Raw genomic sequence first — 15799 nt, 5'->3', positions numbered from 1 at the left:
AAATCTAAATTTGTCATTTTTGGCAACCACGGGTGCCACGTCCTCCGAACTAAAGAGGAGAGAAACATTCTGGCTCGTTATCAGCCAGGGGTGCATTAGTGCGTTTGGAATGGGCAGGTTGCACATCTGGAAAGGAACCATCAATGCAGAAAGCTAAATCCAGGTTTTAGAGAAGCATATGCTCCCAATCAGGCGACATCTTTTTCAGGGAAGGCCTTGCATATTTCCGCAGGACAATGCGAATTCCCATATTGCATCTATGACAACAGCATGGCTTCGCAGTAGAATGATCCAGGTGCTTAGCTGGCCTGCCTACAGTAAAGTAAAATTCACCAATTGAAAATATTTGGCGCATCTTGGAAAAAAAAAAAATATGACAAAACTGTAGAGCAGTTAGAATCCGATTTCAGGCAAGAATGATACAACATTCCTCTCTCAAAATAATCTCAGTTGAAACATTTGATAGGTTTTCTATTTTCCATTGTAAATAAAATGTGTTATTGAAATTTGCAAATCAAAACCATTATCACCTAAAGTATTCAAAAAAGCACTCAGTTTCCGACAGAGTATTTAAAGGCTACAATGCCTCCAATTTTTGTTTTGTGGAGACTCAACAGGAAATAAAGGGAGATCCCTCAAAAGGAACGACTATCGCCAGAACCAGTGTCCTCGTTGGCCCTGTATTCCACTTCCAATCTTAGATCTCTCTCAGCTCTGGTTAAATTCATTATTAGGATAAAAAGAAGGCTGAATCTTCCTAGTGGGAACAATAAAAGCCTATCAAGACGTTCTATCCCTTCTAAAATGTCATAAAGCCATTGTGTAAGGCAAGTATGGGTTCAGTTCTGCTCTCAGTACAGATTTTACACAAAGTTTATTACTGTTCCTGAATAAAAAGGAAATGAGCTTTATAATGTACACCAATGGGAAGGAAATTGTGCTGGGTTTCAGTAGTACAGCAATTGCAATCTGTTGTAAAGTAGTTAATGTAAGGTTCATTTATCAACCTAACATGGAGGAACCCTTGAAATGACACTAAATTCTCAGTCAACCCCTGCTTATTATTGTACATTGGTGTGATAGTGGGAAGAATGTTCCTAAAATGAGTGGAGTGGAAGAATCCCTCCTTACAGTTAACTAAAAAGACAATGGATGTCAGTGGGAACTTATCCAAGAGGTAGACATTGCTTAAGAAACACCCAACGACCTCTGGAGGGGCCTTGGTCAAGAAAGATTGTTTTTTCAGCCTGTTGGTATTGGAAAAGGCAATAGCATTTGAGTTATGAAAGGATAGGACTTTGATTTAGGTGAACAAACCCTTAAAATATCTGTCAGGAAACTAAATTTTTAGTGTCCTACTAGATATTTTTATTCAGAAGAGGAAGATGGGTTTGTAGTCATCCAGAAAATACATTCCAAAATCCTAGTTAAACATGCCAAAGCAGTTTTGTGGTCTCCCAGGATACATATGGGCTGTACTAGTCTCTTGTAATCTCTTGTAGCACTCCGGTAATCTAGGTAAAGCAGGCAGGTCTTGCAACATCTAACAGGAAACAATGGCAGATGCAAAACAACCACTGAGAACTTTGAAAACAGGACGAGACGCTTGCTGATAAATCATTGGAGTTCAATGGTTTGCAGGGTACAGGAAAGCGAGATGGAGGAAAGAGATTTATTACGTCTCAGTTTTACATATTTGACTGCTTTCACACTGATGCGTTTTTACCTTGCTAGAAACGCAAGAAAAAATTCCAATACAAAATATTTACCTTCAAATCCTATGGGACTCTTCACACCACTGCGTCGCAAAGGTGGTGCGTTTTTAAAGTCCAGCATGCTGCTGCATCTCTGGTGCGCTTTTAAAACCTGCACCAAAAGCGCAGTTTCCCATTGATAAAAATATAAAAAACATAAACCATTGCATTTTTTGAGTCAGATGTCCACGTTTCACAGGTGCATGCTGGGAGTCAGTCATCCAGAAAATGCACTGAAAACGCATATACATTTTTTTTTTTTTTTCCAACAAAGCAGTGTGAAAGTAAGCCCAAAGAAAACACAAATGCATTTGTGGGTGCATTAAGTAGACTGCTTTTAGTATATCTGAAAGCATATTAGGGTGACTTTCAATAAAAGCCTGCTTCTATGTATTTTGCCTTGGTGGCACTTTCATATTTTAATGTAAGAAATGCATGCAGCCTGACTAACATGTACTTTTCTGCATCACAGTGGCTAAGTGGTTAGTGCTTCTTCTTGGCAGCACTAGGGTTATAGGTTTGAATCCCAACCACAAAACTACCTGCTCGGAGTTTGCATGTTCTCCCTGTGTCTGCGTGCGTTTCCTCTGGGTCCTCCCACACTCCAAAGAGAGGCTGGTAAGTTAATTGGCTCCTGTCTAAGTTGGTCTCCGCATGTATGAATGTGAATTAGGGACCTTAGATTGTTAGGGCCTTCAGGGCAGGGACTGTTGTGGATGTATAAAATGTAAAGCACTCCGTAAATTGACGGTGCTATACAAGTACCAATAATGATAGTCTGCTTTGTTATGTGCACTATATTTATGCTTATGTGTGTTGTTGACATGCACCAGAGATAGGCCAAATGTATAGTAAGACAATACAAACTGCTCCAAGTACATAACTATCTGCAGTATGTAACCAAACTATATACTTTCAAGTAATTAAAATCCAACTTTAAGGTTTACTGCATTCTTTGAATGACTTGATTTACTCTTGAACATTTGTTTTCATAACAGTTGCTCAGTAAATTACCAATTGCCCTATACATTGCTTTTTCAGGGTTATCGTGTGTTTTAGGCGTTCCTGGGATTCAAAAAATTCATAAACAGCATAAATTAGTTATTGTACCGCTTAAAATGTTACAGTTCCCACTATCTTCTTCTTTCTTTCTTCTATTTTATCTGATTTCAGAAATCCAGATTATTATATTTAGCTTCTCTATATTTATGGGATTCTAATTCCAGTACACCACCTGCACTCATCAGCAGTGTATTTTGAAGACATTCTACCCAGCAACTTGGACAATAATTCTAGTGTGGCCATGCACTTACAGCCCTGGCCAAAAGTTGAGAATGACACACAAATTTATTTTTTTACAAAGTCTGCTGCCTCAGTTTTTATCAATTTGTTTATAACCCAGAAGTTATGAAGAGCGATCAGATGAATTGCAATTATTTGCGAAGTCCCTCTTTGCCATGAACATTAACTTAATTCCCCCAAAACACATTTCCACTGCATTTCAGCTCTGACACAAAAGGACCAGCTGACATGTCAGTGATTCTCTCGTTAAGGCCCCTTTCACACAGGCGGACCCGTTCAGATCCGGATGTCCGTTTTTTTGGCGGATCTGAATGGTCCCCCCATGCATCTCTATGGGGGATTGGATGTCAGCGGAGACATGTCTGTTGACACCCGATCCGATCCGTCAAATCTGGACGGATGGAAACCCTATTTTCCATGGTGCTGGCGACCCTGGGGAGCTGTCGTTCATTGAGGTAACCATGAATGCCAAGATGTACTGTGACATAATGAAGCAGAGCATAATCCCTTCAATTCAGAGACAAGGCCGCAGGGCAGTATCCCAACATGATAACGACCCCAAACACCTTCAAGGCAACCACTGCTTTGCTAAAGAAGCTGAGGGTAAAGGTGACGGACTGGCCGAGCATGTCTCCAGACCTAAACCCTATTGAGTATCTGTGGGGCATCTTCAAATGGAAGGTGGAAGAGCACAAGGTCTCTAACATCCACCAGCCCTGTGATGTCGTCATGGAGGAGTGGAAGAGGACTTCAGTGACAACCTGTGAAGCTCTGGTGAACTCCATGCCCAAGAGGGTTAAGGCAGTCCTGGAAAATAATGGGGGCCACACAAAATATTCACATTTTGGGCCCATATTGGACATTTTCACTTAGGGGTGTACTCACTTTTGTTGCCAGTGGTTTAGACATTAATGGCTGTGTGTTGAGTTATTTTGAGGGGACAGCAAATTTACACTGTTATACAAGCTGTACACTCACTACTTTACATTGTAGCAAAGTGTCATTTCTTCAGTGTTGTCACATGAAAAAAGATATAACACATTTACAAAAATGTGAGGGTGTACTCCCTTTTGGGAGATACTGTACCATAGTAACATCTGACAAAAAGATCTAAAAACACTGAAGCAGCAGACTTTGTAAAAATTATTTGTGTCATTCTCAAAACTTTTGGCCAGGGCTGTACACTGGCAGACTGAACTCAAGAGACATGTAGTGAACAGACAGACCACATCTATAACTACATCCCAAAGCTAATTCACATACAGACCGCTCCAGGTGAAAAATGAGAAGTAGACTAACATGAGACCTGAAAACATGACTCATCCGTTTACCTGTAGATTGTGAGAATATTATACCAGTGGCTGAGCTTTTGCATCTTGCTGAGCTCTACACATGTAAGTATAGCATAAAGTAGAAGTAAAGGCAATACTTTTTTTTTTTTTTTTTTTTTTTAGAGTAAAGAGAGGGGGGGGGGGGGGGGTTATAGCCCGGCAGTTTTTTTTCCTATCTGTCACTCATTGGGGAGATTTCCCTTAACTTCCAGTCCCGTAACCAAAAAAGCAGTAAGGGGAAATCCCTAAAAGTGAGGGAATTGCAGGATGTCACCAGGGTCATCAGAACTTGTGTCCCCATTTCCCTTTATTACTGTGCTGGTGTCAACCCAAAATTTGGGATTTTTTCTTACTTTCACTTTAAAAAAAAAAAAACAGTAAACAGGACAAATAGAGGGGGCGAATCTCCTTAACAGGGACAGAGACAGCAAAAAAACCCAACAGGCACTCTAATCCCTTTCTACTGAAACAAAAAAAAAAAACAACACATTTATACTTCAATAAAATCAATTTCTTATACATAATCCTAAACCACCAGGGCATATATTAAAGTAGAACAAAAACTAGATTAAATACCCTGCTGGAAAATACATATAGAAGCATCTTTATAAGGAGGTAAATCACACTCACCGCAGGCGAGTCTTTCAGGTGCATGCGTTTTACATGACAGTGATTGATTTACCTACAATGAATTGTTTATGAAAGTCTCATTCACTGCTTTATAAATATGCCCCACACTGTATATGTACAGTTGATTTTTAGCATCACTCCATCAGACTTTGCCGGTTTCTACAGTAGCAGTATAGTATGGTCATTTAAAATCCTAGGTGGAGAACAATGCCACCTAGTGGACACTATAAGCCATGCTGACACTGGTAAAACCTTTTTACTTTTAGTATCTATCTGCACACTACAGCAGTAGTGTAGAGTTTCATATTTTTTCAAATTTTTTTGCATAAAGTTTACTACAACTACTTTTTTTTTGGTAATCAAATCATTTTTATTGGTTCAACATTTTATAGTATCAACTTTGAGCCAAATATTCCTCTGCTCCAAACTAAAAATTACATTACACCAAGTAAATAGCAGGCCAAAAAATATAAGAATGACTGCAAGTAAAGCACAGAAAAATGATGTAGTAAAAAAGGTACTGTACTTCTTTTTTTTTAGTAATAGTAGTTTAGAGCATTAGGAAGCTAGGATCCGCCTAACCCCCAAGTCATACAGTATTTTAAAGTACATATTCTAATATTTTAACATTAACACTAATATCAAGTTATTTTAAATATACCAAATCTCATCAAAAAGGGTCTGGTAGCCCTGCTATAGAGGTTGTTTATTCAGTTCCAGTTATGTGGGGGTCTTCCGATTGTGCTCCTGCATGGTCATCCTGCCATATGCACACTTGAGACTACAAGCAGTCATGCCAAAAATCCCATTGCACAAGCACGGTCTACTGTTTTCTCCATCTACAGTAAACCAGTTAAAAGCAAGGATTTATAGCCTATGTTGGAGTATATGCAGACCGGAAGTGGCTGGAAAAGATTGGTAGCACTGAGAAGTAAAAAAATTGCTTAAAAAAAAAAAAAAATTTTTTTTATAATTATATATATATATATATATATATATATACATATATATATATATATATATACATATATATATATATATATATACATATATATATATATATATATATATATATATATATATATACACGTAAACACACACACATATATACACACACACACACATATATATACACACACAAACACACACCTATATATATATATATATATATATATATATATATATATATATATATATATATATATATATTATGGTTTTCAGGTTTTTTTCCAACACATAGTGGGTTTAGCAAACTAAATATCATCCAGTTATGGTTTAAATTTAGTTTCCAGTTTTAGCTGTAGCGATACAAGCATTCACACTTTAATAATAAATAAAACGTCTAAATGTATTACAGCCAGATTAACAAAGAGTAACACCCCAGAACCATAAATGTGTTTTATTATTCTTATTACAGTCATATAATCTGTGCACAGTTCTGCCCAGCACTGCATACAGAAAAAAAGTCTGTGTCCATCTGGGGCACAAAAGGTGATCGTCTAGTCCGGCCTAAACAAAGGCAAGTAACTTCATAGAGCTCAGCATGGGAAATCCCCTCCCTCATTGCTTTTTCACAGCCGTGCTCAGAACAGTTTCCTCAGTCGTGGTTAAAGTGGAATAAAGACAAAGTCTTCTAGAGCTGCAAAGGTCTTGGTTTTGTTTTACAAAGTACTGTAGAGTTAGATCTTTTAACAAAATGGTGCAATTTGTAAAAACATTTCACACCTTCTGTACGTACAGCATCCAGAAAATGCGGTACAATACACTTCAGCGACTTGACTTGGGTTATGTGACCGCAATTCGCATTGCTGCCCTGTGCTGCACAGAGTGAAGGGAGTCAGGGACTGCTCTTAAAAATGCTAGTTGCCCATCTCAGTCTTCAATAATCTATAACTTACAACCTAGGAACAAGCATGCAACCAGTGAAATTAGTCTGGAGTTACAGCATCTATAATTTACACTATTAACTAGATATAAAGCAATAATGGGTGACAGGTTGTTTTAAAATGACTCAGCATGTTATTTCGTACATCAAGAGTTTTCTGAATGCACATCCAGCATAACAAAAGTCATTTTAATACCAAGTGTGTAGCGCATTAAAAGTCTGTAAACAAGTCTCAAATATAGAAGTCCAAAAAATCTGTTCATAAACGTTGGATCTGTGAATGAAGGTGCAACAATAGATCACTCGTGAAACACCACCACCACCAGAAAGGTTGGACACTCACCAGAGGGCTCTCTTTTGGCATTTGACGTCCCTGCTGCTGTGCGATTCCGGGTCGCTATGGAACATTTGCTGTTTTAACCCTTTTTTGTGTCACATATTATGCCTTAATAAATATACTACACGATTATTCTGCTTCTGGGCTCTTTTTGAGCTATTTACTTCCAGTTGGATACTGGTGTGGTGGTTCATCTGAGGTTCATTCTTTCTGTTGGCATCCAGAGTTAATTACGGCTCTTGAGCTACTGTGATGGTAGCAGGATCATCTGGTGAGTGTCCAATCTTTCTGGTGGTGGAGGTGTTTCACAAGTGATCTATTGTTTAACCTACATTTATGGATCCAGCGGTTGTGAAATTTTTTTTGGACTTCTATATTTATGAGACTTGTTTACAGACTTTTTTGCCTATTAATGCGCTAAAAACTTTGTTTTATATACGTTTTATGCTGGTTAGGTATACCACATGTGTTAAGCTGCAATTTAACACTGCGCAGGTTTTATTATTTGTCTAAAAGTAATCTTAACCTTTATTTTACCTGATACAGTTTCTGTTTAGGCATTCAGGCAGCTGCAAATATTGTCGCTGCCTGAATACAATAGCCAGAAAGAGATATTCATCCTAGAATCAAAGCAGGCCGTACATGGCTAGATTCCTCATTTAGCCTGGAGGCTGAACTAGAGAAAAATAATTGATTCACACACCCGTGCTGATGGAGAAATTTCCAATGCCAGTATTGCATTCAGGCAGCCACAGCACCTGCAGATGCCTGAATGCCCAAACATTGCCTGCATCTAACTGGATGCAGTCACTGTTCAGCCAATATGGCTGCATTCACACTTGAGCATTTTTAAGTTCGTTTTTGAGCTTTGCCTTTTTTTTTTTTTTAATTAGCCAATAGAGAAAATCAGTGGTTTCATCATTTTTTTCTGCTTTTTCATCTGCCTTTATTACTTTTTTGTAAGAGGTTAAGGATTAGGGGGACAATTTATTTTTTACGTCCTAAAATGTAATTATTTTGTTAGGTTAGGGGTTAATATTTGGGTTAGGGTTTAGGATTAGAGGGTTAAAAGGAGGTAATAGGGTTAAGGGTTGGGGGTAGGGTTTTTTTATTTTATTTTATGTATTTTTATTTTCATTTAGTGCATTTAAGCAGAAAACTGCTCACAAAACGTGCGACAAAATACACAAATCAAGCATTTCTATGAAATGTATATATTTTTTAAAACGCAATACCGCTTCAGAACTTTGAGCTTCAGGCGACTTGTGGTGGACATGTGAACCATCTCTAAAGAATAACCGATTTTGTTTTTTTTTCTCTCTCCAGCATTTTAGACCTTTGAGCAATAGAACGCTTAGATATGAACGGGGCCTAATTTTCCATCTGGTTTAGTAAATTGATTAGATCGTTCTTGTCATGGGGGGTGCTTACAGGGCCACCCATGGCTTCACTTTCAAATTCTGATTAGATTTTTTCCCACAGCAACCAGTAAAAATTGAATGTGGATTTTTAACAAATATTTGCTTTGATGTACTTCTACCAATATCTTGGAATTTCTTTATAAACGCTTTACAATCACCAAGCACTATGGTGTGTTCTTTAACTGTTATAAAATGTGCACAGAGGGAGCGTGGAAGCAGAGACAGACTGCACTTCAAACACTTGGTTATTTCTACAAAGATGGTTTCCCATATATTAATTTACAAAAAATGTGTTCAGGGTTTCCTGCGCAGACAGGAATACACCTAGAGATGAACTTCTAGTTTACAAGCTCTGGCCTAGAACATTCATAGAAGGAAATGACTGCATAATTTATGGCAAGGGGCTTATATTGCTTTGCTTCTGGTAAGGACAGAGATCTTCTTACCATGAACTGCAAACACATCTAACACTATCAAATCAGAGAGAAAACAGTCGGCAAGAATAACCTGACAGTTTAAAGGGTTTTCCTTTTGAAAAGTAATGTAGGCTGACCCTTAAAAAAAAGCATGTGTCAAGGTGACAAGCTTCAATCGCCCCAGCAGAACCACCACTACTACCCTTACACAGCACTGCAACCGCAGTTTCTTGCTCTAAAAATGTGTCCTGTTTAAGAAAAAATGTCCTTGCAACCCCTGACAGTATTAGATGACCTTCTAATTTACCAAGGATACAGTAGGTGGTTAGGGTCATCATCACTAAATGACACTCAGGCAGGAGATCTGCTACTACCACAAAAGTCAGCAGGCATTACCAATATGAATCCCTTGGTCACCTTGCATTTTAGCAGATTCCTGATGAAATGTGTCCTGTGGATGGCTGTGTCGACATCATCTGGCTTGATAAACTGAGTGAAAAATTGTCAGTGGAACACTGACTGCATCTAATCTGATGGGGCAATCAAGTGCTCTCTTGTTCAGCCCATGGGGCTGAATGAGAGAACTTTTAGGTCCCTTTCACACTAGTGGACTGTTCAGATCTGCCTGTCAGTTTTTTAGGCGGATCTGAACGGATGCCCCATGCATCTCTATGGGGCATCGGATGTCAGCGGAGACATGTCCGTTGACATCCGATCCGATCCTGTCCGTCAAATGCGGACGGATGGAAACCCTATTATCTATCCGTCCAGCGGATAGGATTGGATGAGAACGGACAGGCTGTCAGTTCTCATCCGATTCCCCCATAGAGGACAGCGGGACCCTACAGCACACAGAGCGGAGACGGAGCTGCCAGTGTGAAAGGGGCCAAAGGCTTCATTCACACCTTAGCAAAGCGACTTTTAGGCTCCATGCACACTAGCGTTTTTCATAAGCTCAAAAAAAGCTAGAGGAAAAATGCTGATTTTTGTGTCAGCTAGTAGCTGTTAGGAGTATTAGCATTTTTTCAATACATGAAGAAAAAAAAAAAAAAAAAGTAGCAGTAGCATTTAGAAATGGGGGGATGAGAGGGAGAGGAAATCAGGAGTGGAGTGCTGCTGTTTGCGCGACAAAACACTTGTAAAACGCTTAAGGCATGCGCGTTTCTATTGAAGTCTACGGGGCCAAAAACAGCTCATTTTTCTTTTTTGAGTGACAGGAATTTTGCTTCAGGAGACAAAACACTCATATGTGAACAGGGACCAATGAAATAAACAGGATTTGGCTTGTTGAGCATTTTCGAGCTACAAGCTTTATGCTGAAAATCGGTCAGGTGTGAACAGGGCCTTAATGTGAATGGCTAGCTTTATTGTACTTAAAGGAGTTTTTCACTTTTCTTGGTAATTTTTTATTTTTTAAAGAATATGTAGAACATCCCTTTTTTTCCATTTCTGGATTTTCACTGACTACATACACTGGAGAAACTTTCTGAAACACCAGTGCATCACAAATCTTATCTACTATATATAGCTAAGCAGGTTAGGGAGTTCATGTAAAAGAAAAAATAATAATCAACGGCATTACAACATAGGTGTTATGTATCGGAATGTCGGAAGCACTGGTGACCTAGCTGATAATGCTCCAGTTAAACTACAGATCACCAGCTGGTCACATGGGGAAGGCATGCTCATTTTTACACATGCATACTATTTCCACTAATGTCATGGTAATAGGCACACCTGGCAAGCTATCTTGACAGCTTAAGCAGAACTCCAGGCAAAAAAACGAATACCTTTAAATAAAAGGAATGCATCCAAATTAAGTACCGGAATACATCTTCATAGCAGCATCCCAGGATCCCCTGTACAGAATCGCTCAGACTGGAAAAGGCAGTGGTAGCTCCAGGAGAAAAAAATTAGACAATGTCCCAGTGCACAATTGTTGAAACAGAACATGACGACAGGAGTAAAGAACGGAAGAGCATTTGGATGACCTCAATATGTTGCTGCCCAATCAGCAAAGGGGTTGATTCTGACACAGGGTTTTAGCCAAAACTGTACTGCTGTTACAGTGGGGGCTAAAGATATGGATATGTCATGTGCGGGTGGCTGAACCACAAAACTGAGTGCATAGAACTACTAATCCTTTGGCATTTTCCATATATGTATTGCAACTTTTTACCTACTTAAATAGGATTCTAAAGCATTAATGTTTTTTACCAAATGCAATAACCACTTAAATTCTGGGCATTTTCACCTCCTTCCTGCCCAGGCCAATTTTCAGCTTTTTAAGCTGTCACACTTTGAATGACTATTGCGCGGTAACACCGTACCCTTATGAAATTTTTATTTTTTTGAGACAGCTCTAATTTTTCTTTTGGTAGTATTTAATCACCACTAGGTTTTTAATTTTTTTTTTGTAAAAAAGGCAGTACATTTTGACAAAGGAAAAAAATAAATAGGTTTTTCTTGGTTTCTGTTAAAACATTTTGCAAATACATTTTTCTTCTTCACTGATGTGCGCTGATGAGGCTGCACTGATTATCAGTGTAAAGAATGTACTGAGAGCCTTGCAGGTTATTGGCTCGCCCTTCCGCACACAGACACAGTGTGAGGAAAGGACTGCCGATAAGGGGCATGTCTGCTTACAGGTGATCAGCTGTGATTGGATACAGCTGATTACATGGTAAAGGGCCACTGTGATTGGCCCTTTAACACGATCAGCTTTGTCCAAAAGTCACAAAGCACGCCCGATGCACACCCCATGGGGCAGGGTTCTAGGAGGAACTAGAGCGCTGCATTGTACCATCTTTCAGCTACAGCATGGAACTAAAGTGGTTAAGGAAAAAAAAAACAAAAAAAAAAACGTAACAAACTTCTGTTGCAGAGGATACTTCCTTCAAACTTCCCTGTAAACTAGAGCAGTGGTTCCACCGCCTCTGTCCCTTCTCACTAGAGTAGATTGATGGCAGCAGGAGCCATTGGTTCCCGCTCCCATCAATCAAATCCTATGACAAAAGAGCGGGGGACGGGCCGGTGGGGTTAACAGGGAATGCCAGTGATGGACCTGTAAAGGGGAGGATCAGGGCTGTACTGTGCAATCGTTTTGCAGCAGGTAAGTATGACATGTTTGTTATTTTAAATAAAAAATTGGAAGCTTTAATTTCACTTTAATTACAAATAAACATTAAAGTTAACCTGTGGGGATAGAAATGTGCTAGCTGCCATTGCTATTCATATTGAAGTAAACTTTTTCATTCCCCAAATATATAAACATAATGAAACCATAATCTGCACCATCAGCGGTTTTTGACATGCTCCTTTGCTTAAATGTGCAACTTAAAGCTGTACAGTGCAAATCACTGAAAGCACCCTTTGAGCGTGCCAAGTCAAAGGTGAAGCCCTGGTCGCCATCTCTGTCCGATACATACCTACTGCCCCAGGACAATAGCCTGTCACAGAAAGGCCACGCGGGCAATGACTAGCAGCCAGCCTTTTACCTTCTCTATGGCATATGAGGGGGCAATATGGCAGGACCATGTAGATAGAGACTAGAGAAAGGGATGGTGTTTATTAAGTAAGCAAGTTTATATTGCACAGTTTATATAACCACTGCAAGAAGGAAAGATTTGCTTCAAGAACAAGTCTGTAACGAGAGCTTGTATAGTTTTTTTTCTTTTTTTGTAAAGCAAAAGGGGTTAAAGATGACCTGGGCCAATTTCTGCATAAATTCACTTTTTAATTCAGTGTTCACATAGTAACTGACATTAGGCAAGTATCCTTTTTTTTTGCAATCTCTGCCATACCGACACACAGGCACATACTTTCCCCACAACGGTAAGAGACCACAAATCAGCACATGTGCTTCAGGCAAAAACAGCATGCTAGTTTCACAAAAAACCTCAACCATTTACACACAGGGATTGAAAATACAGGTTACTGCTTAAAAATACTTCTGCAATGTTTCTACAGAAAGAAATCCATGTGAAATGTAATATTCATGTGTAAAAACAGTAAATGATCAGGGATTCTTGCTAAACAAAAGCCGCTGTTTCAAAGTCAGTTTCACATACTGACAGCAGGGTTACATAATTTTTCCCATTAAAGTCTAATTAAAAGCCAAATTTAGAGTCCAAGACAAAAAATAGATTAATTTGTGAAAGAGTATATGCTTCCATTTTGTTTACTTAATAGAGCAATGGTTTAATCCCATAGATTTACTTTTGCATTTAGATGTATAAATTCACTTTTTTCTTTTTCTACTCGCTGTAAAAACACTTTCTCCTATATTTATTGAAGGGTGCAGCACTGTAAATTCTATACCTGCAGATGGCATAGCCCATGAAATAAAATCTACAGTGCTGACCCTCTATGAATGATTGAGATTTTATTTGCAAAACTGTAGTCTGGACACTGGTAGGCCGTGTTCTTTTTTTAAATGGGCTCCCAAGGCAGCGCTTTCCTCTTGTTCGCAGAAAAACTCAGAAGACATGGTTCCATAAGATACTCCAAGGCAGAGCTTCACATCTAAATCCATTGAATTAAAAATAGGACATACCTGTCCCCAATTTATTCACTGCTACACAAATTTCACAAAGGGATTCCAAGATTTGAGTTAGGGACTACACTTCAGAGTTCAGTGTAGCTTACAAATATAATGGCAAATGTGAGCAACCCAAAACCTGTTTATAAAGCATATTGCTAAACCATGTAAATTGTTTGCTTGCTAGCTGGTAAGGGTGCTTGGCATTTTGTATTGTGTTTGCTCGGAATTAAATACCTTGTATTAAAAGGATATAAAAGCTCTATTCCGTTCCTAAAGGCCAGCACAGTTTATTTTTCAGTCTTAAGAATCCAAGGTATGAGCCATACAACCGACAAGCCAGGCCAGAAATAACAGTAAGTGCCAAGCTCACAGAGCGAAAAGTACACAAGTGCTGAATGTATTTCTCTATAGCCAGACTTGTTATCTCTGCATGGCATGGATTCTCAAGGCTAAGAGGAGCTCTAGGGCTGGTATAACTCCATATAGTAAATAGTTTAACTTTAGAGCTAGATCTTTATTAGGTCTTTTTCACATAGACTTCAACTTGTATATGAGTAGTGTGAACAGTAGGCTTTACAAAGTATTTGCAGAGCTTTCAGCAAGCCTTTAAAATACCATCCAGTTTGTAACTGTTAAACACAGACCTTAATGGAAGTGTTGGCTGTCACTTTAAAACATCCTGATGGCAACGGTTTTACCCCTTCCTTCCACCCTGAGTTTATCCGAGATAAGGCACTCACACGGCTGTCATGGCCCCACCGCATCTGACGTTTATCGCGCATGCGCAGTGATGGGGTGCACACGATACCACAACGTCACTTACCAGCGTCTGCTGGGCGGCATCTGTGATTATCGTGGGGGGACATAAAAGCACCGGACCGAATGGATCCGCTTGCGCTAGCACCAATCGGGCTGAGGACCAGGTGGACACTCAAAGGTAAGGGCAGCATGGCATACATATACAGGAGGACTTAATATTTTATGGTGCAATAAATATAGTGACATTGAAAAGAAAGAATGCAGAGGGCGCACCAGCCTAGCGCATTACCTTTAAAACAATTTGTTTAAAATTGTATGTACATCATACTCACAAAAATGAATTAAAAACAGGCGCAAAATAGAACAATTAGTCCACCGAGAATGTCCACTGGGCGTATTTCGCTGGTACGGACCGTGATAGGATGTAGACCTCTAAATACAAATTACGCGTTTCAGGGGTGTCCCCCCCCCCTTCCTCAGAGCTGGCTGGTGCGCCCTCTGCATTCTCTCTTTTCAGTTTCTTTGGGTTTCCCCGACCCTCTAAGAGTGGCAGCACAGCAGGACGACGACAATACCAGCTGAAGTCAGTTTCCAGCTATCCAAGTCGCATAACCCCTCAAGCGCAGGAGCATCCATTCTCTTATAAATATAGTGTTATTTTTGATTTAATAGGAACAACACACAGAGGATGGCCAGTGGCAGTATCTTGGAACCTATGGACATACACACAGTCCATATATAAAGGCAAAGATCAAGCCATGAGCAATATCGGATACGGTATGTAGTGTGTGGTTAGATTTAGCCAGGCATCTGCATGTTCAATAATACTGATAACTTGTGATACGATAACTTTTGCTTATATACAGATAGAAGACACTATTATCAACATTACGCACCACCTCCCCACACTTCCATGTACCCCTCCCAGTGACTAATATCTACTACTTACCTGTGCCAATAAAAGGTAATACCCCTGTAGGCTTGTTTGTATATATAGCTAAAATTTGGGCCCATGTTTATATGTGTTTATTTACGGTAATATGACATAATGGTGTCAGGTAGACAATTCTAATATATGGCTAATGAATTGTGAGGCAGGCCTTTATATCAATTGTTCTATACAGCCATAAGAGGGAAAGAAACTCCAGTTGAGCCCTATTGGCAAATTGTCCCGTGTCCGCCCCCCTAGATGTAAATTGACCTTTTTGGGCTTTAACCAAGTTGTATTTCTATTTCACGGTAACTTGTTTCTGTTTAAACATTTGGTGCAAGTTAATAATGTAGGTGAGAATGCCTACTGTTCTAGAAAGTGTTGAGATGTAAACGATATTTCTCTTTTTTACCCTAATTGAATGCTTTGTCTTTGCTATATTGGTTACCTCATGAAGTGAATCTGTTCTCAAGTGTCAGTCTACTTTTCC

At 39.2% G+C, this 15799-nt stretch overlaps 1 protein-coding gene across 3 annotated transcripts in view; it reads right to left on the bottom strand.

The window, feature by feature from the left end:
- EVI5 (ecotropic viral integration site 5) overlaps window positions 1-15799 on the bottom strand; it is a 340313-nt gene that overhangs the window by 16158 nt on the left and 308356 nt on the right. The window lies entirely within an intron of this gene.

The sequence above is a fragment of the Pelophylax lessonae genome (assembly GCF_965119305.1).
Source record: "Pelophylax lessonae genome assembly, chromosome: 8".
Taxonomy (NCBI): Eukaryota; Metazoa; Chordata; class Amphibia; order Anura; family Ranidae; genus Pelophylax; species Pelophylax lessonae.
Note: the sequence above shows the minus strand (reverse complement) of the source record. Positions and strands in the feature narration are given on the sequence as shown.